Source organism: Colossoma macropomum, unplaced genomic scaffold, assembly GCF_904425465.1.
Source record: "Colossoma macropomum unplaced genomic scaffold, Colossoma_macropomum, whole genome shotgun sequence".
In the NCBI taxonomy this organism is placed as follows: Eukaryota; Metazoa; Chordata; class Actinopteri; order Characiformes; family Serrasalmidae; genus Colossoma; species Colossoma macropomum.
This window is the reverse complement of record NW_023494784.1, coordinates 28,890,981-28,918,434: the sequence shown is the minus strand read 5'-3', so window position 1 is coordinate 28,918,434 and position 27,454 is coordinate 28,890,981. Positions and strand designations below refer to the sequence as shown.

The 27,454-nt window shown below is 39.5% G+C and overlaps 1 protein-coding gene across 1 annotated transcript in view; it reads right to left on the bottom strand.

The window, feature by feature from the left end:
• The window catches only part of b3galt1b (UDP-Gal:betaGlcNAc beta 1,3-galactosyltransferase, polypeptide 1b), a 113,992-nt gene that overhangs the window by 4,591 nt on the left and 81,947 nt on the right, over positions 1 to 27,454 (bottom strand). The window lies entirely within an intron of this gene.

Here is a 27,454-nt window from a genome sequence, read left to right as displayed (position 1 = left end):
TTGGGATTAACTGGAATGCTAAAAATAAGCCAGGCATTATCGTCAAACTTCAGTGCACCACCTCAATACTGCTCTTGTGGCTGGTTGTGTTGTTTGGTTGTCCACATAATTTTAGGCATGTAGCATACTGAACTCAACACAATCGATGTTGTAAGTTAAACCATGTTAATCTGACCTGGCACTGAACCAAAGACTCATCCAATAAAATGTTTCCGAATAAGATTCCAAAGGGAAAACATCCTTCAGAACACTATGCAAGCATATAATTCTCTGTCCATGGTCCTGAAAGTCTGTTGCCATAGCTCTGTGTGCTTTGATTCCGCCAGCACTGCCTGTACTGATTTGGCACTCTCGGTTTTGTTACATTAGCAGTGTTTCAAATGTTATCTGTCTCAGTCAACCCACAGGGACTCTGTCATATTTAAAATTCCCAATCTAAACTTTGAAGCGTGCTCTGAGACAGTAAAAGGTTATGACAGTTCATAAAAGAGAGAGAATACAAAGGTTACTTAAGTAAGCTACCGCAGCCTTGGAGCCCATCTGCTTTAAACAATGCTGACAGTGACAAAGTGTTTGTGCCAGCAATGAATTAAATAATGCTATCAGGCAAGCCGCTCAGTAGAGCTGAGAATATTGTGTCTGTATGTGCATGGCTGTGCTGGTAAGTAGGAGCCCAAGCGGGAGTAAACAACCTTATCAAAGTGTTTTGTTTTTTAACCCTAAGTAGTCAAATATTCAGCTTTGCATTTCTACAGCCCCACATTTTCCTTACATGATTCCCATGATGGTTGGTTGTGCTGTTATTGACTAGACAGACATAGCATGGGTATCGCTATGCACCATATCCACATATTCATCATGTTTCATGGACGGCTAATCAAACTCTGATGAACAGTATACCGAAGGCCATTAAAATTTCACACCATCTCCCTGCTTCAACTCCTCCCTCACAAAGATTAGGGGAATAGGTGCCCACAGTGTCATTTCCATTCAGACAGCTTTTCAAAAGGAGGCGGCTGCACAAAGGAAAGCAGGAGTTCAAGACCAGGTTATGCAGAGCCTTTTTCCACTGTGCTTCTCCACACACAGACGTCAGTGACTCATTTTGCACAAAAACAGCAAACAGTCGGCAGAAGATTAGAATATTAATCTCCCTCGTAAAGACTCAGCCTTAAACTGCTACAAATCTACTTTTACAGTGTTCCTTTACAGCTTTGTACACCATTAGCTTTGAATTATATTGCGTATAAACCTCAACTTTATTAAGCGCCAAAATAGGCACAAAACACTGCTGACCATCTGCTGTGCAAAGAAGCAAAGCAATGATATTCCCTTGCCAGCGCACACGCTAACAGGTGCAAACAGAAAATGAAAATTGCATAAATATATAAAGTTGCTGAAATCTCTCAATCTGCTCTGAGGGGAAGATGTAAATCCCTGCGAGGACTCAGCTTGAGGGTGCCTAGGGGGTATAGGAGAATTGATTGAGAGTGTGCGTGTGGTGGTGGTGGTAGTGGAGGTGGGGTTATAAGGAAGGAAATGTGATAACATCACACTCTGTGCTACAAGGCCTGCTGCATTCTCATAGTCAAGGCAAGGCAAGAGAGCAGCCACCCAACACCAGCACATTATACTTAAAAGAAACTTCCAGAAAGCAACCAGATAAGATCACCTGCAGGCCAGCTTACGTGATTTGTGGCCGGACTTGTCTGTAGGCGAGTACATACACACACACACACAGACGAATGATGGTATGGAGATAACAGCAACAGAAGACCTATAGACTTTTTACAATCAGAGCCTGTTTATCAGACAGACAGGGAGAAAGTTTTGTCAGTAAAAGCAGATAAAGACTTCTAAAGGGCAAATGCCTCGTGCTGCAACAAGAAACAGCAGCAGATAGCCACTGTCCATCACAGATAAGCACAGTATGGATTTTGTTTAAAGCTGGCATAAGCCAGGGGTGTATTCAAACCAAAACACTTTGAGCACATGCATAGATTCAGGAATTGACTGCAGCAGGATCTGTGCTGTGCTGGTCAGGATCATCCTGTTTACTCTCCAGCAGTGATCAACTTGGCAAATCTCCATCTCGCATCAAATCTCCACTTTCTCCACGTTTTTTTCATTACCTACTGCTAATTACCAAAGGACAATTTTTTATGTCCTATTATGCATACTTTCCCCCTCTCTTAATTGAATGCAGTGGTTCAGTCTATCCTCTCTTTGGGAATTTCATCAAAGCACCCAGCATTAATTTTTTTTTTTTTTAGAATTTAGCTTAAGGAATGTATTCTTTTCAGGCTGTGGCTACGTTAGAGAGAAAGATGAAAGAAGGAGAGATGGAGAGCATGGTGGCCCTAGAAGAGAAAGAATTTCAGGAAATTCCATGCCCCACAGGACACACCAAATGAAAGGGCATGAAACCATGAAGTACTCTCCAAAATTCAAGAGACCTTTATTTATTTAATTTCCAATCAAAAAGATTCATTCATGTCAGCAAAAAACATTTTAACAGGAGATTACACAGAGGCCTCAACAACTAAATATAATGGGGAAAAATTCCCAGTATTTTTTTTTTACCTTTAGGTCAGATCCCTTTCTTTCCGGGAGACTTGCTTTCAGTTTTTCAAAGAAAGTTGCAGGGATATTCTTACACACCTCAAATGTTTAGTCTTAGAGGTTGGTTGCATTTTCTGCTTCTCACTATCCAAGTTTCTTGTGTTTGGATAGTGAGAACTTCTCTAGTTTTAGAAACTCTTTAGAAACAATTTGTATATTGTTTATCGGCAATACAATAGAAATCAATATTAGCAGACTGATACTTTTTGTAAGAAAGAATAGGAAAATTATCAATGAGATGGAGAACACACATACCCCAACTCTGCAAGCTCCTGGTGATGATTAACCTTCATACTGCAACAGAATTGTTGACAGAATCACATCATAAATAATAAATAGAAAAAAATGTTAAATAAATCCACAGGTGCAGTGCTCATTTGTGTGATTGACAGGAGCTCAGCGTTGCAGCAGAAAAGGTAGTGTGAAGCAGTGGACAGCTGACAGGCAGCTGAGCCGAACCACTGCTCTGTCTGCCCTGTCACCTCTCTCTGACTATCCTACACAGTAATTCTAGTATGTCACAGCATCAGTACACCTCAGTACACACCACACCGCACCGCCTGCCAAACGCACACTCTATTCTGCTATTCAAATTTTATTAACTTAAGTGGTAGTACAAGACCGCTCTTCAACATCTGCTTCTCAGCCAATCGCAGATTAAATGGTTGGAAAGTGCAGGTTACTGTGGCGAACAGATTCAAATGTACTGGAGCGAACAGAAGAGAGATGTACAGATATACTTAACTACATAATTCACATTATAGCCATGGACACTTTCACCTTTAAACACACTATGCTCAAAGTCAATGATAGTGAGTCCAGCTCCTGCCAGGGTAATGGCTATACAACACGGACAAATCCGTAAGGAAAAAAAAAAATTAAAAATGTGGAATGAAAATGAGTCAGCTCATTTAGTAGAGTGGAATGTGTTTGATGTTTCAAAGTGAAACCTCATGTTTTAATTCATGGCTTGGCTGAATGGCTTATATCAACTGGCAGGTTCATGCACTGACATTAAACCTAGTGCAGAATTACAGTGGCAAGGAGCAGAAGAGCAGAGAGTCAGAGTAAAGCTGCTCCATTACATCCATCCATCTCTGCACGCTGCACGCCGTGCGCCTCTGCCTGCCAGCTACTGTCAGCGCACGCATGGCCATCGAGGAGCTATTATCAAATATACAACTGAATTAAATTCAGACGCTATGGAAAATAGAGCAGTCTCATGGAGAACTAGGCGTAGGTAGGAGTAACTCATTTAGGCTGGCCTAATATTCTCAATATCCTAATAACTATACAGTCAGATGCATAATTTCTTCTGCACAGTTACTGTTTATTTGCTAAAAAGGCTATGGCACATTGTATACCTTATTTTCTCTGATATGTTGAATTCAGCAAATAAACAAAACTAAAATTTGCTGAAAAATGTCATATATAGGTTTATTCTCTGTAGAGGATGTGTTTACTTACTTTCACAAAACAACAAAACGTCATCTGTACTATACTGTACAATATATTAATTAACATTTTCATTTTTTTCTACATCATTTCAACAGCAGCTGCCTTTTACTGTCATGATGATTGGACCAATAGAAATGCCCCAAAATCACTTGTAATATTTTTACACAATAGTACATTAAAAGTTTTTGCCTTCTCCTGTAAAGTTACTTTTTTTTGGGAGGGGACAGCGATGATATACTGTACATGGTAAAACTTTTACCAGACTCTGTGACACTAATCCCAGTGCAATTCATATTAAATAGAGCTTTCATTTCAGTTAATAAAGCTGTTTCTGTTCAATCCTGGCATGTCCTCTGCATCACTGGTTACTCTTCTAAGCCAGAGCCATGGTCAAGAAATACGCCTTCAATTTAGACTTTTACTGCTAGGGACATTCGCCCTTAATCTATTTGGTATGCATGAGCAAACACCCATCACAGCCATGTATATTCATGAATGAGGAGACAAGCAATCTATTGAATCTTGGGGAAAATTGCAAGCCACTGAAATAATTAGCCAAAACAACCAGAAGATACAAAATATATGATGATTCATGGGAAGTCAAGGGGCAAATCTGCAGTGGGAGAGCAGTGTAAAAACATCTATTAATCAAAGCAGAGGCAACAATTTCATGTAGCTGCTAGGTTAGGCTTTCTGCACTCCACTCAGTAAGGAGAGCAATTATATTGTCCTCTATAGCTCAGAAAGGAAGCACTTTGATTTATAGCCTCATATGGGTCTGTAAGCAGAGCTTTTAAATGCCTCGGTGATACAGACGTCTGTAGTTTAATACACATCAGTTTAAATTTATGAAACTACCTATCTTCAGAAATGACCAGACCTGAATTAAGAAATAAATAAAGGAACAATCTTTGAGTCTCTCTACTTCTGGAATAAATTCAACCATGTCATGAAAATGCCAATTTACCAGTCGTGCCAATGGCGAACAACCTAAACGTTATAACAGATCCTTTACGGCAGTCTAGATCATAAAACTACACATGGCCAATTAAAGTGCAGTTGCAATAAGAATAAGAAAATAAAACTTTAGACACTGAGAGAGTGACTGTAGTCAATAATGAAGCCAGTGCTTCCCCACTGGGTCATTTGGTCATCCTCTCCTTTCAGCTGTTTGCTGTTTCAATTTGAAAGGTTCGGTTTTGCCTGTCTGCTGTTTAATGATGCATGAAGGTCTTCGTGGAGGTTGCCTTACTCCTGCCTGTCCCTTTCTCACCAGATTTCTAATTAAAACTAGCCTTGATAAGGCTTCTCTGCATGAGGCATGACTTTATGTTTTCGACCGATAACACATAATTGAATGATTGCCAGTGGGAAACTCTGTGACGGCCACTTTTCTGAAATAGTGAAGATGCGAGAGGCAGAAGATAAAGAAGGCCGCTGGGCTCAGCATGAGGTTCGCTTTCTTAATGTGCTTCCTCCCTCCATAATGGACATTTAAGAAACATCACAAAGCTTAGATCTGTCTTCAATGTAAACACATGCATCATATCAAAGTGAAGCGACAAAAAAGAAAGGATTGAGTAGGTGTGAAGTCTGCCACCTACATACCCACCCTGGCAGCCTTATTACTAATAGGTGGGGTTAGCCTTCACAGAAATAAAGCACAAGTTGACCTGTCTGAACCAGGAGGAAACTGAAGTTCATCTCAAAGTCATAAAGTCGATCTGGGGACAGTAAAATTCCTGATGATATAAGCTGTTTTTCCAGGCCACCTTGGCTCTTCCTGCAGGGACACAGTGTGTGGGAGATGTATTGTTGCTGGCAGCAGTAATGGATCTGAAGCAGGGAGAATGGCTGGCGTGACAGGGAGCATGGAGACATGTTTCTAGGGAGAGTTTGGACAAAGCATACAGCAGAGGGGGGCTATTTGCAGAAACGCTTTGGCTGAACCCTGAAAATGAAATCAACGACTGGATCTATAAGAACCCAACATGAAGAAATCATGGCTTCTATCCACACACATCCTCTGTGTAACGCAGCTCATAAGCCATGCTCAATATTTCATATTGCAGGGCTACTATGAAGCGCTACAGGCCAAATCACCCTCAGAATGTTCAAAGACCACAGCAATGAGCAAACATGGTTTGCATTTAAAACAAGATCAATAACGCTTACCTAAGACAAAGCTGAAGTGCTTTTTTTTTGTTTTATTCGCGAGGCTCTAAGCAAAACCCTAACATTAGCAGACAATAGTAATTTACATATTTGAAGCTTAAGGCCTGAATTAAATTGAGGTTTTTGCTATAGTAGCAAGTGAGGAGCAGGAAATCTGTCAGACAATTAGATGATTGTGGCTACATTAAGCCGAATGAGAAGTTTTGATAAATCACACTGAACTGGAGGAGGAAAACAAGCTCATAAAATCTGCATTAATGCTGCATTATTCCATACGGTGGGAATTACTTACGGAGGCAGTATCCATTTCTAAGCAGCCTTATTAACACTTCACCGATTAGATATTTCTGTCAGTTATTTTTCAGTCAGTGTGTCTGTGGTCACTGTCTAACGTTTTGGAATGAGGCCAGCATGGTCTCACCTTCTTACTGGACTCTAACTGGGAAATCCTACACCAGTGATGTCAATGTCTGAATGGGATGTAAAAGCTCATCAAGAGAAGGAGATAATGAGGGTAATGGGGATTATCAGAGGCTTTTCCTAAGACAATATCACTGGGAGAGAGAGGCAGGGAAAATGAGAAGGAGAGAAAAATATGGAGGTGTGATAAGCTTCATGAGGTGAAGTGGATATGGATTTATAGTTATTTGAATTAAATGACAATTAGAGTGACAGAAGGAGACAGAAACTAAAGGAAGGAATAAGAGTGCAAGCAAGCGATGGAGAAATACGCGATACATGATTTTTTATAGAAACTACTGCTAAACCTAGGAATGGGGGTGTACACAGATACTACATATTCACTAAGCACAGAATATCTATAATTCATGTACATGTGGTAGATTAATTGCCCAGGGTGCACTAAGTGTACTGCAAAATGCAGACTCTAGCCCACAGTCAAGCTGTCAAAACTGAAGGAATGCAGCAAAGCAGAAATGTCCAAATACAATCAGAAGCATGTGTTCACCTGAGGGTCTCCAGTCTGTCATCAGTGATTACCTCTGAGCTATCAAACCATATCATTAGAAAGCAAGTGCACTTCAAGACAGGAGAGGGAGGTTATCTTACATACCAGATGGCACAGAAAAATCTGAAATTTAGGTCTGAATATGAATACAGCCAGAAAAAAATCTGAGTTGACCCAGAGCACCAAGATTTGAAGCTGAACTTGACCTAAACACATCAAAATTCAGCCCAAACCCAACTGCCACCGATCCAAGAACGAATAAAACTCTGCATTCCTAATGCTTGCGTCTGCTGAGTTAGCTCATAGCATAATGACAATGACAACAGTCATCAGATCCTGAATAAAAAAAAGTAAAAATGAATGGCCTAATTATCAGTTATACAAACTGCTATCAATCAATGTCTTCAAATAACTTCACAAGTTTTTTTTTTGTCTGGAAAACTACGATAACTTGTTTTCATGCTGGCAAACATGAAAGCAAATGAGCAGCGAAAAAGGAGACCAGGTCAGAAACCACTTCTCTGTAGCAGGGTCCAGCAGCATCACTCCGAGAACAACATTTTAGTGATTTTAACATGAATAAATGGACCTGCAACAACACGAGTTACTACAGCTTGCAAGAATAAAAACCATTTAAGGTAATTAAAGTAAGGAGAAACCTGAGCATGAAATTTTAATGCAAACTGAGCCAAATATACATTTTAGAAAAGAACAGTCGAGTCCCACTGGCTCGAAATATTTCAAGCACTGTGGTGCACCATCTCAGCTGTCTCTCTGCTCTAAAACAACAGGGGTGCTTTTACTGTCCCTATTTTACCCAACATGTGCCGAGCTCGCCTATCTAACAGTATGGTTAATGGCTTGCATAGTGATGGTACTATTTTCAAAGCTGGGCTTCCTATAATAGCAGCAGAGATAGGGTTGGATGTTAGAGACCCCTGAGTACAGTCAGTGGGATAGGTTATAGGACGGAGGCTTCTAGGTAGAGCTTGGCGCTTTCGAGGAGGTGCCAGCAGGACATGGTGGCTGCAAGAGCTGTTTGTTGCTAATTTTAAGTCATGCTCAGCTGAGGCAGTAAATAAATCATTAAACACGTCTAAAACAATAAGACTCATCTCTCAGCCAGCAAGAGGGCCACAGCAGTGGATCTACTGCTGTAATGATGAGACAGTGGGGGAGTGGGGGAGTATGGGTGGTGGGCATACATATGTCTGAGTGTGTGTGTTTATGTATGTATGAGTGAGGATTTAAGCAAGAAGTGAGAGACCCCCGACCAGTATGACCCTGCAGAGAAAAGCACTTCAGGCCCATCAGCCTCCACATCTACCACACTGCTGTACTGGAAAGGCTCTAAAATAACACCAGCTGAGCTACCCATGCTGAACACTTACTGCTTGGAGCAATTGCCAGTGATTTAACAACAGTTCAGAAGCATGTGAATCTCCTTTTTTTGAGCTGTTCTCTGCTATGGCACACAGTGTAAAGTCTGACTTAAAGCTAAAGGCTTATATAATCAATAATGTATTTCATTTCATAGTCAGTGCCCATTCATTGTATTTCGATTATCTCAAGCCTCAAGAAGCAATTTGGAATCAAGTTCCAACATAAGCTCATTATTTTGCATAAGCAAACACCAAACACTTGGACTTATTGATACACCCCCAAAATAACTGCGAGGCTGACTTCTTTTCTAGAACTCAAGATTTCGTCCCCATATGTGTCCATTTTTGCCCAGGATCAGAATAAATCTAGGGAAATGAAGTTGCCTCTCTTATGCTCTCTCCTTACCAAATAATGGGAGCAAATCTAATAAACACAATGACTTACGCTCTGGCTAATTGTGAAACTTCATCTGGATGATTGCATTCATGCATGGGGGTGGAAGAAAAAAATCAGTACAACATAGCATGGTGATATTTTGGTATAAAAAAGGTTATCAGTACATAGAGGTCCAAGGTCATTCATTTATAATTGTTAATATAAGAATATCTATTAAATCCATGTTATACATTGTTTTCTTCATCCACATGATGGCACTGAAAAGTGTGTTCCCCACCTTTCTGGTGAGACTAAGGCTTCTAGCAGTGGTGTTGTTGATAGGAACAGGTGGATAGCACAGTGGATAACTGTCACCCTGCACACAAGAGGCTGCGTTTTAATTTCTTGTCCATACAAACATCAATTATTAAATTATTACAGAGGCATTGAACAAGGCTAATGTTACATTCACCTACTACTGTAACTATTGTAAATCACTGTGAGATACAAGCATATTGTTGCTGTCTAAAGAATAACGTCCATCTCCATTTTGGTAGATTTTTAATTTTGTACATAATTTGAGCTCAGCAGCTGCCCTTCACATTGTGGGAAAATTACATGATGAATGGACCAACAGAAACGCTTCTTTACATTAACTTACAAGTAAAAAAGATTTTTGTCTTCTATTTTGGAGATACTTCTTCTCTGAACAGAAACAAGACGCTAAATATGTAAATATAAATATACAACATACATACAGAGAGAGTAGATGATGAGATGAAATGTTATCATAAATGAGCAACATCTGCTTTGATATATAATTGGCACAAGAGACAGCTGTCAGACGGTGAGTGTGCTTAAATAGAAAGAGTGAAAGGAAAGAGTCTATCTGGTCTTACTCCAGTGTGACAACCATGTCAACTAAAGAGACAACACTGTCACTGATAACTCTGCAGACGAGAGGCCGGGGTTTAATTACCTGTCCAAGCAGACATCAATTATTAAACTATTCTGTTAACAATAAGAGCCCTTGGGCAAGACTCCTAATGTTAAATTCATCTACAACTGTAAATCCCTCCTGGATAAAAGCATCTGCTAAATACGTAAGGGGACTTTTTTGCTTAATCTACTTCATAATTCTACTTTGCTTTAATGAAACAAAGACTGAAGCAAGAAGAACAAAGCGTACACTTCATTAGACAAGAGAAAGTATTCTTTTGGAGGCATAATCGTCACTCAAAAGTAATAAATCACAATACATCGCAATATGTCATATCGCAGTACTTCAATAACAGTGCTCAAGTACTGTGATATCATATTGTGGGGTCTCTAGTGACTTGGATTTATTCCCTTTTTTGAGGTCAGCTATTTTTCTGTCATTAGGTAATGGTGATACCTGCTTTTATAGTAAGTTATATAAAAGAAAAGTACTTTTAAAAATATAATTATGGAGGAACTGTGAAGCTAATGAAATAGAAGACCTATTTAAAGAGGCCAATCAAAGCTTTTTCCATAACACTCTGCTCTCTTTACTGATGTCTTAAACTGAGCAGTTTGCCTGCAAGGTGCCTGCAGGCAGAAAGACATTTATCACCCATCTTTGATTTGTCTCAGCTAGGTGACTCTGATGGCTGTGTAGTTAAAGTGTCAGAAATACACCCCATCCATCTGCCTAAATGGGTGACCAGTACACAGCTATGCTAACGGCCTTCTGAGGACAATGGTAACATCAGGCCAGCAAAGAATGTTCTCTTTTCTCAACTACAACCTTGTGTTATAGGTCAATTGTCCACCATATAGGTGATGGAGGTTAAGGCCACAGCGTAGGCTAACCTGCTGATGGAAAGATACTGACATAGAGGACAAAGACGACCCACACGCTGCCTTAACTCATCATGACGTGCTGGACTGTGACGTCCTTGCCACATCTTAGACTTACAAAAATGAAATATGATAGGTGCAGATTAAAATGTCACCTCAGCTTGCATGAGAACTGCAGAACAAACTTTACCTTCCTTTATCATCACGCTCTTGGCTGACACTCTGTGGCTTAACGAAAGACTGAAAGCTGGCAGGCACAACTCATTGTTTCTAATTACAACAGGGCCATGGCAGATGGAGCCTCCCCAAATGTACTGCTTCAAGTTATTATGCAATTTGCAGCACCTTCATTCAATTATCTCAAAGCATAATAAGCAAACAATGCACATGGCATAAATGAGTGCAGCATTCTGTAATGTATGCAATATTCAAACGATTAAAAGCATTGCAAAACATCAAGACAGGAATTGTTTGGTTTGCTGTAATTGCTCACTCATTAAAATGTATATGAAAACCATGTATATCCCTCATCACCATATGTCATGCAAATGGCACACTCACGACAAATCTTTCAACATGCTGAAGATAATTATGAATCTAGGATTGCTCCAGACCATTAAAGGTATTAGTTTATTAGCTATCTGCACTCTGTGCACTCACAATGTCTTTTTAATTTCACCATCCCATTATTAAACACTTTAATCTCCTTCCTGCCAGACTCTAGGGAAAAGCCTGTCTGCGTATCTCTCGGCATTAAAGCGAGGGATTGTAGAGGAGCTACACTAGCCCTTCACCTCTCCTCTATCAATCACGCTCCCATGATGGATGGCTGAGAAAGGAACGAAGGCGAAACCGTTTCAATTACAGGTGCGGGAGCCACAAGGTTGCAGAGGAAACAGCAAAAATAAATACCTGGAACATCACAGATAAATAAAAAAACTGGAGCAGCACTTATGTGAAATGCCAAATTATCATAAATCAATGTTGCTGCTTTATTAAAAGCAGTTTAATGCAATGTAAGCCATTTTTAATGAACTAGTAAGAGGGCCAACCTTTTCCCAATGAAAACAAGTGAAAGAGGCTAACGTTAATAACATTAATGATCCATTCCAAAGCTCTCAGTTAGTCATGAAATGCATTACACCTATAATTTTTCAATTGAGTGTGCTGCAGTATCCATTTGGTAATAGGCTGAAATAAGAAAACGGAGACAGAATTGGTAAAATCAGTAAAGACAAATGAGTACAGTGTTCATACTGTATGAACTGCCCAAATGTTGCATCTTTTTCATTATCGTAAATTTTCCAGATATCATTAGTGAGCATATTTCGAAGCGTTCTCTATGAAAACATTAGCTCTAAAAACGTTTTTCTGCCTAACAAGGTCCCAGACTGCAATTTCTGTGATGAGGGAATGGATTAATTTCACACAAAGTGAGTCTGTCCTCTCCACATATGCCCAGGAGCTCTCATATATTTCCTGCAAAAATATGATTGCGCTGTGGGAACCGCTGTTTCCTAAGGACCTCAACCAAGGTGAAAATGAAGGAGAGCTTTTCTGTATGAGAGGCAGGATTACACATGCATCAAAAGCCCTGTGATAGAACTCCATCACGCTCAGCAAAAAAAAAAAAAGTTAAGACTTTAGGGAGAAGGCAGGATGGCAGACATTTATTGAGCGAGTGCCAGCAACTTTCTGTGACACAAACAATTATAAAGCATCACGTCATATACAGAGAGAGTAGATGATGAGGTGAGAATGACAGTGCACAAACAAGAGCAGATGTCATCGTAAACGAGCACCATCTATTCTGCTTCGATATGTAATTGGCGCAAGAGACAGCTGCCAGACGGTGAGTGTGCTTAAATGGAAAGAGTGAAGGGAAAGACTCTGATCTAGTCTTACTCCAGTGTGACGACCATGTCAGCTAAAGAGACAACGCTGTCCAGCAGCGTTTAAACGCACAAACTCTCCACCCACCACCGAGACCGCTCTACCGGCTGGAGAGGGGGCACAATAAATACACTGAGCAGAAGAAGCTGGACGTACCTTCCTATAAATGCTCCATTTATTGAATTTCTAGACTGGGAAGGAGCACTGTTAACAGCATGGAGCCATCATGTGTCACGCTCAGCCCTGCATTCCTCACAAGCTTTCTAGAGCTGGCTATGACCTCATGTCAATAAATTCTGAGGGAATCACCGTAAAGCAAACAAGCAATATTTACATTAATGCACCAAGACACTTTGTTGAGATATTTTACGTTACAATAGATAATAGTGCGCTGCGGGAGGCATGACCACATCCATCTTCTCAAAATAATTTATCATTCTAGATGCAAATCCTCATCTGCCAGGAAATGTCAACAGTGTGGAAATCGGAATTGAAATGGCAAGCAAACATGAACTTTCAGCTTTGAAAGAGGATGCAATCTAATCTGGAAGATACAGCCTTAGGAAAGTTTGGAGTTTGCGTAACTGTCCCTGTCTCCTTTCTTTCTTTTATCCTTGGGTGGAGTGACTGTACATAGCACAATATAGTACCAAGGCCTACTGCTGATAAGCAGCCCCACTGGTTATAAAGATCAGCATGGTGGCTGGGGGTGTGAGAGAGGAACGGCTTCTTTCACAGACTGAGAATTATTTCCCCTGGTGGGAGGTCTCCAGAGCCTTCGCGCCCGGATTTAGACCTGCTGCTTCAGTCACAATTATGACGGAATTGAATTCCTATAATTTATGTCAGTGTCAACGTCCATTTCTGTCTTACAATTTAGTAACGATTTTATTTTGCAGCTGAATGCTGAAGAAAATAAGAATAAGGCTACACGGATATTCACACTGTATGCTTAATTAAAAATGTACAACCTGCGTTGTAAAGAGATATTTTTACTCTTATCAGGCATGGAGAATGTAAAAGAAAGTATTGACTATTACACAAAGGTCTGGCCTGCGATTTTCAGAGGCCCCCCAGTGACCAGAGGCTAATTAACAGATTCACACTCAAATGATAGAACAGCAGTGCTGATTTATTTTCACTTCATCCAGCTATTCAAAATGAGGGATTTTAATTGTATTCCTCCATATGGATGTGCTTACTGTTTTCTGAGCAGTCCGCCCTCCGTAACCTCACATTCTGCTTCGTGCACCAGATCAACAACGAAGGAGAGCTGTAAACAGCAGTTCACTGTGCAGAGTGCTGCCACTAGTGAACAGCTGGGGACAGATCATACTGTCACACTGAGGCTAAAAAGTTGAACACACTTGACCTTTTCCTAATTGAGAAGTGTACACAATGTCTCTTAAGATACACATAATAAGTACATATAACCAAACCAGAACTCACAATATAATGTATCATCCAAACAGTCCTTTACTAATCCATACAATTCTGGAATATATTATATACTGTATGTGTAATATATGATATACTGACAGGTTTAATGCTGACTAATGGAGAAGACACAGTAAGATCAGTAAACATCAAAATCTGAGGTCATTGCTGCCCTTTTTATTTATGTGTTGTAAATGCTTAGAAATTATTTTGAGCTGGTTATGACCAAAGTACTAACCATTAATAAACGCTAGCTTTTTTCTAATGTGGTACCATGCCAACTTAGTTTTTTTGTTCTTTTTGCACAGAACTAAGTCTTTTTGTGTTTGTTTCTTGTCCTCAGATGAAACCAAGGCCTCTGGCAATGGTGGAATTGGTAGGAGGAAGTTTGCTAACTACTGTAAACTTTTGGGTACATATTTGGGTACAGAGTTCCTGAAGTTTCAGCTTTATAAAAACCTTCACAAATCGAACCATGTGAACTCGTTTTATGACTGTGGTTAACAACTTTTTTGGATAACCAAAGTTTGGACACTCAAGCTATGATTAATTCTCGTTTGCATGGACATGACGTTTATGACATCTAGCCAGTCATGAGAAACAAGGACTTGTTGAGTGGCTTGTTTTAAAAAAAGGAAAAAGAAATAAAGCTACATAACTATGAAGAACGCAGAGCGAATGTTGATCTTTTACTGTTATAACATCACTGCCACCGCATTGGTGCTGATTAGAGTACTATTGTGTTATTTTCTTGACATGTAGTATTTCCTCCACTAAAAAGTGATAAAAAGTGACAAAGTGTGACTGACAACATAAATATCTGTTTGAGGCTCACAAAGACCTGTTTTTAATCTGATATCCTGAACTTAACCTGCCCTGGAGCAGCTTAGGCATGCAGTATAAGTTGCCATGGCGATGTAGCTCAGCAATGTGATGTAATGAGACAGAAAACTTGGCTTAACCTGGCCTAGCAATAAATCCTGCTTCATGAGACAGGCCCCAGGTCAGTTTAACTGAACTTGATCCTGAAAAACAATAACATTCTTACAATGTTATAAACAAGCCTACTCAAAAATATGAGTACACACTGTGTCTAACCGTTTAAGCGAGGAGTGAGACACAATGTTAAAATGTCATGGTTAGAATCAAAAAGAAGTTTTATGGTTTTTATTTTTTAAGCATGAACAACAAATACAATACAAAATGTTTTGCATCATCTGTGCTGAGTATATAATGTAAGATAACACCAGCCTTCACTCATGACCAGTGATTTAAGTTTAATTGACTGTTCTGACTGCATGACGTCCTTGGGCAGGGGAGTCTGTAGCTGATCTGAAATTGCCCTTCTACATAAACAAGACCACAGCAAATTTACAGGCCCCCTGAAGATGTAATGCCTAAGGCAATTTGTTTAACTTAGGCCTGATATAAGATCACCACTGTGTGTATGTGCTTCTGATCATCTGTGCCTTTCTGTGTAGAACAGCAGCCTGGAGCCCCGCAACAGTACACATAATGAGAGGGTATCTGCAAGGTTCACTCTCATCCTCTCCATCTCCCCCATCCCTCGCTTCCCCTCCCCCAACTTTCAGTGCATCTCTGACTCTCTCACGCTTTCTCTTTCTGTCTTTTTTTCTTTCCCCTTTGCCTCTCTCCATCATTCTCTTTGTCTCTCCCTCTCTCTCTCCTCTCTATCTCTCTCCCTCAGCTGTAGCAGGTAGTCATTAGGCCAGAGCAGATGGTGCAGCTGCTGATTGGTATCTGAGTGTCTCCTTGCCCAACATGGCTCTGACGCATCGTGGACACAGTGCAATCAAAATATCTCTCCAACAGCTACCACAGCTAAACATTTCTCATCGAATATGTCACTGTTTACTGCAATACGCTGCAAAGGCATTTGCATAGGAGTAAACAAGATTCTATAATTTGGAATATGCTTGATGTTCTCATTTGGTTAAGACTGTGTACTGCAATCTGTGAAACTACCATTTATTAGCGTAAAATATTGCTGCTTGAAGTAAGCTCTCCGCTCACCAGCACACTAATATAATAAATATTCACATTATGCATATTTACACATGCATCCCTTTCCAGTGCACATCTATACCAGAAGCATGCTCTGTACATTGGTTTCCATTATGCATACTGTACCCAATGGCATTGCTCAACTGTCAGAAGCTCTCAATATCAAAACGTTCGTGCCTCATAGGGATCTAGAAACATGAAACAAGGTGGTTCCACGGTCAACCTTCTGTGAAATCTGTGACTGCTTGACACGGAGCTATTAAAACGAGAAGGAACTTATTTCTCTTTAAGTATCCAGTAATGAGGACTTTCTAAAGCATGCTGACATTTGTCTGAAATCGAAGCAGCAGACATTTCACAGAAAGCAGGGCAGTAATGGAGAGATATTTCAGCATGAAAGGGTGGAACAGAGGGGAGTACGTGTCTCATCGGCAGCCATCCTCCCTGCTCCCTCACCTCATCCCAATTACATTTGTTTTAATAAGACAAAAAGCTCAAACCAATTTCCTACACATTATTACCTTCAGGGAAGATCTTGTCGAAAATTGAACTCACAGTCTGGTAAAGGTTGACTGTTGGGTTGCCCTATATGGAAACAAAGCAATCACACAGTTCCAAGTCAATAAAACCGGGTTTTAGCAGGAGATTAACTGATATTTCATATCATCCAAAACGGAGCCATACTGTAGTAATAACAGTAATTTCCACAAGGAGAAATCAGCAGGAGGAACAAATTAATTTGCTAGTATCTGCAAAAGGCATAACAGCCTACAGATGCTTAGTATTGAACCATGCAGCTGCTTCAAGCTTAGCAGCAAATCGAGCATTTTCCAAGCGGTTTACTGCAACTAAACAAAATAAACTATTTGAAAATAAACTACTCAAAACAGCCAGACGTAACCAAACTCTATACAAGACAAAAGAACAGATGATGTCAAAGATAATAAAATAAATACTTTGGAGGAACAAATCAATAAATAGCTCTATCCATCATAGAATACAAGTATCCGTTCCTGCGTGTGTTAGCTTTTGGAACAGCAAATTTGTCAACATGGATTGGAAGAAAGTTTGAGTGCTTTCCAATAAAATTGTGGAATAATTTATTATTGTTAACCAGTAAATTACAGACTAGCTAAATTTAACCCTGCTGATTTGTCAGATTCTGTCACCAATTTGATGAAACAATTGCTAATCTCTTTTAGGACTGTATCTGCTGCAAACGTTTTCTGGAATGGCTTGCAAGCCATGTTCCAATTAATCCCAAAAGTGTTCATCAGGGTTCATGTTAGTGCTCTGTGCAGCCCACTGGAGCTCCTCACACCAAACTCCACAGCAGGCTCATCACACCATGTCGTTATGGACCTCACATTGTGCACAGGGATACAGGGTCTTGCTGCAATAGGAAATGACCTTCCCCAAACTGCTGCCACAAAGTTGGAAGCATATTATTGTCTAAAAAGTCTTTGCACGGTGTAGCATTAACATTACCCTTCACTGGAACTAAGGGGCCGAGCCCAAACCCTAAAAAACAGACCCAGACCATTATCCCTGCTCCACCAAACTATACTGTTGGCACTATGCATTCCAGGAGGTAGCATAATCCTGGCATCCAGCAAACTCAGATTCGTCCATCAGACTGGCAGATAGTAAAGCATGATTCATTTCAGAGAACACATTTCCAATGCTCCAGAGTCCAGTGGTGGCATCCTCTACACCACTCTAGTCAACACTTGGCACTGCACATTGTGATCTTAGGTGTGTGTAGCTGCTCAGACAATCCATTTTATGAAGCTCCTGATACACAGTTCTTGTGCTGATGTTGCTTTCAGATGCAGTAATGAACTCAGTAGTAATTGACGCAACAGAGAATAGGTGATTTTTATGTGCTCCAGCGCTTGGCTGCCCCGCTAAGTGAGTTTGCGTAGTCTACTGCTTCGTGGCTGAGCTGTTGCTGTTCCTAGATACTTCCATTTGACAATAGTACAGTTATTTACTTACTGTTGACCAGGGCAGATCTAGCAGGGCGGCATCTTATGACAGTACCACATTTAAAGCCACTGAGCTCTTCAATACGACCCATTCTAATGCCAGTGTTTCTCTATAGATATTGTATTTGATTTTATACACCTGTCATCAATGGGTGGGTGTGGCTGAAACACGTGGCCTCCACATATCATATACCTTTTGTAACTCTTTTGTTCTCAGTTGTTGTTAAATTGTCAATCCCTAGTCATGTACATTATATATATTGTACAATAAACTTCAAAAATAAATAAAGAAAGAAAGAAGGAATACACTTTAAAAAACAAACAAACATGTACATTAAACAACAAAAAAAATGTTTCTTTGGATGCCATGTTATGCAGTAAGCTCATAAAGGAACAGTCTAATGAGAAATGATATTCTAAAAATTACTTATATTGCTCAGAGTTGTGTAAAACTATGAAATAAAAGCATTACAGAACTACAAAATGTGTGTAAAACCATTTAACAGATCTCATAAAACTGGAAACTGGAATACAGCCTACGAGAAACTCTGGAAGATTGGACTGGATTGTCCAAACAAGTCCTCTTGTATATTCTGGACAGAACCTTAAGGCTGTTGGCTATGAATAAAAAGCTCATCTAATCAGATATGTAATCATAATAAAAGTCCTGATTCTCAATGTTACATTTCTCTCCGCCTCTCAGAGTGACCTTTAATCTGCAAGATGAGAGACCTTCTACAAAGGAGTAATAAGATCTAAAGACAAAGGTGAAAGTTTGTGAGCCTGAACTGCATAGCTTCGCTATGACTGGAGCCCACATGAAGAATGCTAAAAGCTCTGGTGAACAGCACACAGTGTAATGCTGCCATCCGGCTCATGACATTAGCATTATCAAAGAGAATATCTGAGATGAGAGAGCACAATGAAACCTGGAGACGTCAATGATCATTATGTCCATTAGGATGTAGCAGAGGCAAACTGAAGCTGAATGGTACAGGTAGCTTAAGGTGCAGTTGTATATAGTCGAGTGGCATTGATCTTCATATTTAAAGATAATACGCCATTCCTTTCTTTTTGTCTATAAAGGATGGATTTCAATAAAAGAGTGATGACCTGAGCACTACATGAAAAAAGTATAGTTGAATTAGCACAAAAAACAGACTATGTGAAACAACAGTACACCTCACAAAAATCTATTGAACATGAACTAAAAGTGGTCTGGCCAACGTGTTGTCACAGGACCATTAAACCTTCAGGAGAACAATAATGAAGACTGTATGCTAAATGTTTTACTGTTCTCCATTTTTGCAATTTAGCGGTCTATGATTTCAACCCTGAATACTCTCCTCTAATCTCTAGTCATGCAGTATAACTCTGTTTAGCCCTGTGAAGCTGCACCCGGGGATTAAATCTCGAGATCAAAATAATACATGCATGATTCGGCTCGGCCATTTCAGTTTAAGCATGCACTCAAGAGAGTTGAGTTCTTGGAATAGGCACAGTAACATCAACTCAGTGATTCGACCAGGAAATGTAGCAGCTTAAGTCCTCTGTCTTACACAACGGCACTATAGCGACATAGTGCCATTGTAGGCTACAATCTGAAAAAAAGAGGGCTCTTCATGGGTTCTTTAGTAAAGAAAATAGTTCTATATAGAACCATGAACACTTAAAAAAGCCTTTTCATGATTAAAAGGTTCTTCGAATCACGAAAGTGTTCTTCAGATTGATTGAGATGTTTTTATATCGAACCTTTTTGAAAGCGTTCTACAGCATCAAAAAGAGTTCCTCTATTGTAACAAGCTTAATATTTTAACAACAGAAGAACCCTTTTTGTGCTATACAGAACCTTTTTCAAAAAGGTTATATATACACACTTCTACAACACATTCTCCATCATTCTGAAGAACCCTGATAATGAACCTTTTAATCATGCAAAGGGTTCTTTGAGTGTTCATGGTTCTATATAGAACCATTTTCTTTACTAAAGAACCCTTGAAGAGAACCATCTTGTTTTAAGAGTGTACATAAGACAACATTCAAACAACTTGTAATCAAAAGTACTGAGGACTAAGTTAATCGCACATGAAAGGCAGCTGTGGGGAATTTAAGTTTTATGAGATTACTTAGGCTTAATTTACTTAGAGGAGAGTCAGGGACAAGCAGTACTACAAGCTGTGATATAAATAAGTGCAAAATCAAATATTTCAGTTACAGGCCATTATTTTAGAAGTAGGACAGAATGGGGTTTGCTGGCACAGGGGCCGGTTGGCACAATGTTAATTTCAGGGTCAGTAGGGGAGCTCTCACAAAAATGTTACATACATAAATATGATTCCCCTCTTGACCAACATTTATCCTTTTTGTTAAGGTCTCTAACCATAACAAACTGTGTTAAAAAAATAAAAACAAATGTGTGTTAAAACAAAAAATGGCAATGAAATGGGAATCAGCTATATTCTGATATATGATGAGGCCAGTGATGAGTAATGTTGGTAGCTAACAGTAAATAAAGAGCTGAGTTCTGATGTGGGTGGGGTTGGTTGGCACATTGACTTTGGGTTTGGATGGATGCCTATTCACACGTAGGGCTGTCATCTCAAACCTATTTTGTATTATATACTGCACACATACTAAACAGCATTCTACACAACACGGTGAGAATGCAGTCCTTAAATTTACAGTAAATTTGCTACAAATTGCTATCACCTCTAAACTGTAGCCCATTTGTTGATAAGCAAGTCTCAATGTGAAAATGACGTAACTTTGAACCCAAAGTTTGTGTATTAAATAGTACTTGTGTATTAAATATAAATGTTTAAATATGAAATAGAGGGCTTCTACTTTTTCTTGAGTAATATTTCACAAAGAGTATCTCTACTTTCACTCCAGTCGAGACTTGTGTATGCTGATAAAATAAATGAAATACAGTTATTTGGTCTGCAATTTGTTGTATGGTTTAAATTAAAAGCCCTGATTATTCCTATTTAATGCCTTTTAATGGTGTGCCAAGCTTACCCATAACATGTGCTAACCAACCCCATGTTATTTATATTAAAACATGAATACACTAATTCCAGAAAATATTTTCTGACACTGAAACAGCTTTAGTTTGTCACTGACCAAAAGAAAAAAAAATATTAAAAAAAAAAACAAAACAAAACAAAAAAACTACATCTTTAAAATAGTAGGTTTACAGGAAAAGGCAATTTTATGTAAGCTAATGTAATTTAACTTTCCCCCATGTAATTCTGGACTATTCTTCATGAAATTCTGACGCAATGTAAAGGGCAGCTGCGGTGCTCAAATAATGTAGAAAAATAAAAAATAGAAAAAAAAATGGAGATGCATGTTTTCTTTGGGACAGTGAAGCTACTAGCTGATTTATCTTAATGAATAGCATGCCTGGGCTATAGTGCTGATCATCTGGGGAAAATAATTATTTGCAACTTTTGAAACAATATTGCAACGGTGAATATTTTCTATAAATTAAGGTCCAGGCCTTTTATTTGACCAAGAACACCAGCATAATTACTTTATTTGCTTTAGCCCTGAACACTGAACATAGTGTTCCAGACTGGCACTTAGTTGGGGTTGTGATCTCACAGCACATGGGTGTTTGGTTGCTTTTGAATGGTCTCTCTCATCTACAGGCAGTTTACAAGCTCTGGGTTACTGGGTTCAATGTCCAACTTTGAACTTGTTAGGCAACGTTGATGACAACGTAAGCTATGATGGAATATATTGTAGAGAGGGAAAACTGTACCAACCAGATGAAATAATAAATTAAATCTTGAGAGGAAGGTGTGCGCAAGAGTCAACAATCAATTCCACTCTAGTACAAGGTCATGTATTCTTTGGCACAACCACTGGCCTGGACTCAAGGTCTGGTATTGTTTATGTGGGGCATATGGGCTCCACAAGTATGCAGCACGTACTAATTCAAAGTGCCGATAGTGCAGAGCATCAGAGGATGAGAGGGAGAGAGAGATGAGAGGGGTAATTCGGTTTCTTTACTTCCCTTTTCTCTAAGCCAGTACTCTCTAGCAGTGACCCTCATATAATAAACAGCAGAGCTGAGCATTACTAACATCACAAGCCGTAGTGTTGATGCTAGCCATGGGTGCAGACCTGAAGCCAGTTTTGTGATTTCATTCATGATGGTAAAGATTGGGATTTAATAAGGGGAAAGATGGTCGTTGTTCAGCAAAAGGGCAACTTAGCCTCTAGCGCTAACTGTGCCTGCTGCACCCGTCATCCTTCTACAGCTCTCAGCTGCAGCCTTAATGCAGGTCATTATGCAGGAGATTGGTTTATTTTCATCTCATTATCAGACTGTCTGCAGTTCTCCTGTCAGTGCTGCAGACCTGCACTGTCGTAGAAAGATTACCTCTCTCTCTTCAGTCCTGTATTAAAGGCACTAAAGACCCTCTGCTCTCTCAGAGACCCGGGGATTACAGCGCACCACGGAGGCTTTGGAAATGTCACACAATGCACAGAGTCGGAGGCTCCTTGCCGGGGTTTTGCACACCTCAGGACTTACCACTGCAGCCAAACACAGTAACAACTGTCACTCCACTTTATTTCTACTGTTTAAGCACTGAAGTGAAGTAGAGCAACACTGTGCTGCTACAGTATCACCTAAAGGGCACTAATATATTGACAATAACTCAACTCCATTTTACATTGTGTCTCTAATCTGAGATGCTGGCTCTGTTTTTTTCCTTTTTTTTTGTATTTCGAGGAGGAGAAATGGTCCCCCCTCCCCCAGCCACAGCACTTCTGTCTTTTCACTAAATTGGCACAGGCCCCCTAAAGGAAAATCCAGCTGAGAACAGAACATTAAAGTGATTCATTTTCATTATATACAGCGCTGACATGCTATATTTTAGCTAAATTGTCTGATTTCGCTTTGGCTGTTCTTGTACAGCATGACTGATCATATTAGTCAGTGACATTTACTTTAATTTTGCCGTATAACTTACAGCCCTAATAAGACATGGATATATTTAATTAAGCAATTACAGTAATACTTCTCCGTTAGGAAATTCCATTTGAGTGGACTACAGTTATAATCAGAGACAGTCTGGTGTAACATGGTGGAACCATAACAGTCACCATCCACCAAAAAGGTGTGTGAGTCATCTATTGGGATGACTGGTCCACATTTCTCTCCTGAGCAGGTGAGCTTGTGCTGAATTGCACTAGCTCACTAGTTTCACAGGATTAGCTTATCATGTGCAGCAAACTTGAACAGAACTTACAGTATTTTGTAATGAATACAATATCATAGTGAAATTAGATTAAGGCCTATATAATTAGAGTTGTGTAACTTAGGTGGTGTTAGACCAGGGTTCACAGAAATCGACACATCTGTGGTTTAAAAGTAATACCACCTTGTTCTGCAGAATGAGCTACACACAGACATTCTCAATAAACTGAGAATTGCAGCAGTTCTTGAATACATAAACAGCCCTGTGGTGATCACAAGCACAGAGGAGGGCGAAGTGATTATTGTCTATTGTGTGAGTGATTAGATGCTGGCTTTAGGGAGTTGGCATAGACTCGTTTATGCTGATCTTAGGGGTTTCACAGGCCGTGTAATGCTAGCAGATACAGATCCACAATTTTCTCACTGCATTTTGCTGGTACATGTAGAAAATAGCTCGTTTTATTATATTCCTGTGTTCAGACTATAACAGATAGGAAATATTCCATTCAGTGGAGAACAGTACATCAGAAGCACTCGCTTTTTACTATTGTCCTCAAGACGGTCAATAGTAAAGACTATAATGTATTCAACAGTATTATTCAATGGCAATATTTTGCACATTGAACACGCAGTTTTGCTGCTGTTCTTTAATTAAAAAAAAAAAATCACTCCTTTAAGATCTCCTTTAAGCTTACAGTAAAACATTATGAAATTACAAAATCACTACTTGTTACTCTGCAAAGTGCAAAATAAAAAACAAAACACTTACAGCTACATTAAGCGTTCTTTGGTAAAGACATGGTCTGAACAGAATCATGAACATTTTTTCAGATTGATGGAGAATATGTTGTATATGGTTCTATGTAGGACCTTTTTTGAAAAGGGTTATATAACACCAAAAAGGCTTCTGCTATTGTTACAATGTCAGGCTTGTAATAATAGAAAACCCCTTTTTGGCATTATATAGAACCCTTTTCAGAAAGGTTCTATATAGAACCAGATACAACACATTCTCAGTCAGTCAGAAAAATGATTTCACAATGCAAAGTACCATTTAAGCATGCAAATGGTTCTTTGAGTGTTCATGGTTCTATACAGAACCATTGTCTTTACTAAAAAACCTTGAAAAAATATCTTTTTTAAGAATGTACCTACCAAGCATTTTTTCTTGTGCACAGTGTGTTGCACACACTGATTGGAGCATTTTACATCTGGGACCGAAAAGAGTCATTCCATTTTTTTTAATGACTAAACAGATTGTTCAGCTGTTTGTGAGTGCCTGTGGGGTTCTATTCCCTCTTCAGGCAGGAATGCCAAAGCTGTAGACTTAGGGAAGGCTAATCCCTGTAATATAATCACATCACTCTGTAATGTATTGCAATTTGTAATCTGTCATGTAATGTAACTGGAGCCTTTATGTTATCACAACCCTTTGCAGTGTTTTTATCATGAAAAGTTGATGACCATCAAAGTACTGTATGATTCACTGTGCAGCTCTAATTCTGAACACCTGTACAAAGCTTTTGTTCAGGTGTTTAGACGTTTCAGGGAATTCATGTGAGCTGTGATTTGCTCATTTGCACAATGAAGTGATTTGGAATTTCAATCGTGCAGAGGCTGATACTACAATGACGCTTTTAAAAAATATCTTGTGAAGTTTTAACCAAACAGAGAGTCCTTTAGGTTTTTACATAGTGATATTTGTGTATAGGTAGCTGAGAGACCTCAAACGGTAGAAATGGTCCTTAGGTGCAACTTATGTATGAAACACTGGCTTAATTTTAAAAAGCTGTGACTCCTTCCTTCATCAGCTGACAACCGCTAGAAAAGCCATTCCAAACACATGCAACACCATCAGCATAACATTGTTTTGTCACAATGACACCTTTTTCATAATCTAAGCTACTAGTTTGCCAAAAATCAACAGTGCTGTGTCTCTTTTCTGTGCCAGAACCATTTTTAAATTCATAACGCTTTCTTTGAGGGTGAAGAATGACAATGAGTCTTAAAAAATAATAAATAAAAAAATAAATTGCTGCCTATTTCAATTCAAATGACACTTTCCGTATTCACACTTCTGCACTTGCATTATTTTGCCATTGGTTTGCCAGGAGATAACCGTAAGTGCTGCACCAATTTAACAAGCCATTTATGGGTGAAAGAGACCAGTCTGGCCTCCCATCAGAAGAGTAGTTATGCAACATGCTAGTCACGAACTTCTTATCCTTCGATTCTGCCCCAGTATGAGTCACTGAGTGTGAAGTGATTGTAACAGCTCTTAAAACAGAATACGGCACCAAAAAGAAATGAGACTTTAGGTTAAACAGTTTGTGTACACACACAAAGGATGCAATCATCCACACATAAATTCATATTTTATAGATAAGATTATATTAAGTATTGCTTTTCTTCTTGCTTCTTCTTCTAAATGAATTGCTTACTGCTTTGTGAGATGGTTTATGGCCTATAAGAAAAATATGAGGCCATAATTCACTCACCAGTAAATGAATTAGCTTCCTTCTCAACATCATGACCAAACACAGTATATTGTAATGCTGCTGACATCAATTAAGACCAAAGCCTCTCGCTCACCTCCGCTTAGGAAATTACAATTTTTGCGCAAAGATTTTTTAAATTACTCATCCTCAGACACAGATAACTAGTGTTGCTATGTGATCTTAAAGGCGAGTTCACTAGAACACAGCTGATACAAAGCCACATCCATATTTAATAAAGTTTTGACATCTGCTTGCATATCTGCTGCTCGTTTGGCCCAGTCTCAGTGGGGAGATTAAAATGATGGGAAGCCCCAGTGAGACACATGCTCACAGCTGCTGCCACGCATGTGGATCAGCCTCTACGCTGAGAATTCCTCCACAGAGCACTGTGGAGAGACAAAGACACGTAGTGTACCCACATTCATTGCCCATACGCCAATCAAAGTCAAACCACCAAAGCAGGGGAAGGCACCCACCATCTGGGGAGGGGGGCCTACATGTCCCAAAACCATCTTCCATCTTCTCTTGTTTTTTTTTTTTCCCCTAAGAATCGCTTGTTACATTGTCTGTATGGATGGTAGCAAAACGGCTGCAACTCCATCTTGACAGCTTTTACCACACCAGACCATGTGATGATTACAACTATCGGAGGAGAAAAGCAATGTGCAAACAGTTCCAGTCTACTGGAATAAGTCTTTAGTGCACTCAGGCTTATTCAGCTTTCAAAGGCCTTGTACAGCGTCCCATCACTGTGCTGCAGCAGGTGCCTTCTTTTCAAGTAAATGTTGATTTAAGGTGAGGCAGTTTTTGAGTAATGGCTACAGTTACAAGTAAGACAAGAGGAATGGGATGAGTTATAGATTGGCCGGTTTCAATTTCCACAAGACAGCATAGCATCATGCACCACAATAGAATCGGTCTTCTCTTTCTAAAAGGAGAAGAGAGGGGTGAGATTCAAAAGAAAGTTTGTTATTTCCTTCTAATGCATCAAATACTTGCCAAAGCACGATCAATATATGATGGGTCGGCATGGGAGAGTAGGAACACTTTTAAGATTTTGGACGTCATAAAGTACAGATAGATGTGCTGAAATGGTGAAACGAGACAGAATCAGGAAAATGGTGCACCATTAAGTGTGCTGTGTGTTTACTAACCCTGAGATTTAGGTTTGCTTTTGTAATATACGTATGGGAGTGCTTCTTTGAAAATCAACAGTCACAATACTTAAATATGAACACATTCTGTAGCTCTGAATGAAGGTCGCTGCTTTCTCGCTCTACAGCATGTTGTGTCAAACTCAGACTGTGTCCTAAATGAAGAGAAAGGTAGTACTTCCTGCTGACCTTGACTCTCCACTCTACTCCCTACTGGGAAGGATGGTGAAAAATGCATTACCATTCACACTGGGTCAGTGAAGGCCAGCGGAACATGTTGGCTCTCGGCCATCGCACGGATGTGGCAAAACCTGCGTTCTTCTCTCCTTACCTATTTCATGCATACTGCATTCCAGCCATGATTCATTATTCAACACAAGACCAAAAGGCAAGCACAATTAGTGAGTTATTTTTGTCATGCGTTTCAACCATTTTGTCAGAATTTA